Source organism: Hemitrygon akajei, unplaced genomic scaffold (assembly GCF_048418815.1).
Source record: "Hemitrygon akajei unplaced genomic scaffold, sHemAka1.3 Scf000092, whole genome shotgun sequence".
Classification (NCBI taxonomy): domain Eukaryota; kingdom Metazoa; phylum Chordata; class Chondrichthyes; order Myliobatiformes; family Dasyatidae; genus Hemitrygon; species Hemitrygon akajei.
The window spans coordinates 625,732-627,891 of NW_027331978.1; positions in this window are offsets into that span (position 1 = coordinate 625,732).

The window sequence follows — 2,160 nt, forward strand, 5'->3', positions numbered from 1 at the left end:
GCTATGCTTATTAATTTTGAAACTTAATAAAAACATTGAAAAAGAAATGGGAATTGTCTGCTACCAAGCGGGCCAATCACAGTTCTTGCGTTCTGCGTCGCTGCGACGCTTAGTTACATTTTTAGGAATGGGCGCCAGTACAACCTAAGGTGCCATGTCGGGTACGCGGCTACACGGAGCCTGCAGCATAGCATCGACGAAGAAGCATAATTCAGACTTCAGTGTGTGGGAAGGGATTCACTCGGTCATCTCAACTACAGAGGCACCAGCGAGCTCACACGGGGTAGAGGCCGAACTCCTGCTCAGACTTTGGGAAGAGATTCAGCGAAATCAACCTAATGTGCACCATTGAGTTCACATTGTAGAGAGACCGTTCACATGCTGTGAATGTGGGAAGCGATTCACTCAGTCGTCTAACCTTATGCAACTCTTGCTTCGGCAGGCAGCTTAATAAAGGGGTGATTGTCCCCCAGCCTGTCCAAACTTAAGATATCTCGTTTGGGATGCTGTGTGATGTGTCCCCTGTTAAAATCAGCACCCCAAAATAACAAACACTACACAATATGTGATTAAACGATTGAGCTTTATAATTTTTATTTTGACTGTATGGTTGTTGAAGTAAACAAAACAAAAAAAAAGAAAAAGGGCCCACTCTCTTCTTCTCATCTCTTCCCAGAAAAAGACCACAAAAATCTCTCTTCCAGACTCACAAGAACGAATATTTTTGTCACCGGATAACCCCGCACTCCAACACCCTGTTATCTCTAGTCGTAACCTAAACATTGCTGCTACAGAGAGGCCGTTACATCAGCAGTGAATCCTTACAGCGTGTTACACTTACGACACACTACCGGGTTCACACAGGGGAGAAAGTTTCAATAAGCTGCATGCTGGATATTTGTCCATCACCGTTGCTGAATGCAATTTCGAGAGTGATTGTAGGTGCTGAACTCTGCAATTATTGCTGCTGCTCACCAGGCATGGGAGGAGTTTCTTCTGCTGCATATTCACCTTTACTGGGACCAGATCTGGACAAATGAATCAATTCTATCTTAAGCACAGTCTCGGGTACTTGGTGAATTTATAACAGACCGAGTGTACAGTAGAGAGTCAACTCAGGCCGGCTGGACCCTGCCAGTGATTCCGTTCCACAACAGATCTTTCAAATCCTCACCTGTTGTTCCCCTGTCACTCTCCCTGTGGGGATGGGTTCCAAACAGTCACCACTGTGTGGGCGAAGAGGTTTCCCTTGAATTCCCTGCAGACTGAAGAAGTCGAGCTGACTGTAGTTCTGTCTGAGATCTTCTTCGCCCCTCAGATCTCCGAGGATGCTGGCTGATATGCAGAGCTCTTCCAGCAGTTTTTGTGTATTTCTCTAGATTTCTAGCATCTGCGGGTCCTCTTGTTCCCCAGATACTTCTATGCTTATTGAAAGAACAAGCTGCTTGTGGGATTGTGTGGCTTCGTTGGTAAAATATTAAATAAAATCATTAGAAAGAGGTGGCATAGGGTTGGAAGATGTAGAATCTGTGGGTAGAATTAAGGAACAGCAAATGGAAAAAAAAATCCCTGATGGGAATTGTATAGAGACACCCAAACAGTAGTAAGTATGTGGTCCACAAATTACAATGGGAGATAGAAAATGCGTGCCAAAAGGCAATGTTACAATAGTCATGGGTGGTTGTCATGCAGGTGATTTGGAAAATCAGGATGGTGTTGGTCTCAAAAGTAGTCAGTGGTCAGAATGTGTAAAGTAACGTTATTTGGGAGAAGGTTCTTGGGAAGCAGAGATGGTCTGAAGGTAAATGCTTCACCTGGACCAGATGGTGTACACCCCTGAGCTCTGAAAGAAGCAGCTGAAGAGATGTGGAGGCATTAGCAATGGTCTTTCAAGAATTGTTTAGGTAATTATATCCTAAGATTTTTTTTCCTTCACTACTCTTCCTCTCCCAGTTTCACCTATCACCTACACTTCTTCCACCCCTTTCACCCACACACTTCTTCCTCTGAGGTTTCATATTTTGGTTCCCAGTTCTGATGAAGGGTCTCGGCCCGGAACGTCGACTGTTTACTATTTCCGATATATGCTGCCTGGCCTCCTAGGTTCCGCCAGCATTTTGTGTATGTGTTGCTTGGATTCCCAGCATCCACAGATTTTAA